At 30.7% G+C, this 664-nt stretch overlaps 1 protein-coding gene across 1 annotated transcript in view; it reads left to right on the top strand.

Moving 5' to 3' along the window:
- The window catches only part of LOC118746876 (AF4/FMR2 family member lilli-like), a 71854-nt gene that overhangs the window by 67760 nt on the left and 3430 nt on the right, over positions 1 to 664 (top strand). The gene's annotated exons all lie outside the window — the stretch shown is intronic.

Below are 664 nucleotides of genomic sequence, written 5' to 3'. Positions count from 1 at the left end.
GCGAACAATCAGCAAGTCGAAAGTCAACAGCAAAAACAACAACAACAAAAATTATAAAACTTTTGTTTATTTGCAATCAATTTTGGCGAAAGAAACGAGTAAGAATTTTTGCTAGCAGAGACCAACAAAATAATCTAAAAAAAAAAACCCTTCTAGTTGTCGATTTCAAAATAGAATGTCTGCAATAAATACAAATTCCCTGCTGCAGTTGGGGAAAACTTTAATTTGTTTGTTTAAACTTAACTGTTTTTCTTTGGCACTTCTTCGGCCACAGTGGCGCTGATGCGTGGTGGTTTTGCCAATTGTGTTGCAGTTGATTTTCGGCATTTATTTTATGCCTCTGGGGTGACACTAATTTGCGGTTCACAGTTGCCAAAAGCAAAATGGTTGGCCAGCACATTATTACATGTATAAACACAACTATCAGGAATAACGGCACTTTAAGATTCAGATGCAGAGAACTGGGGGAAATTTAAAAATGAAATGACCAGAAAATGACAAGGAAATGAAATCAAAAAATAAAGGACAAAAGCAAAGGAAATGAAAAAAGGAAGATAAAAGAAAATAAAAATAAAATAAAATAAAATAAAATAAAATAAAATAAAATAAAATAAAATAAAAAAAAATGAAATGAAATGAAATGAAATGAAATGAAATGAAATGA

Source organism: Rhagoletis pomonella, unplaced genomic scaffold (genome assembly GCF_013731165.1).
Source record: "Rhagoletis pomonella isolate Grant_MI unplaced genomic scaffold, Rhpom_1.0 Rhpom_scaffold_00011, whole genome shotgun sequence".
Lineage (NCBI taxonomy): Eukaryota > Metazoa > Arthropoda > Insecta > Diptera > Tephritidae > Rhagoletis > Rhagoletis pomonella.
Note: the sequence above shows the minus strand (reverse complement) of the source record. Positions and strands in the feature narration are given on the sequence as shown.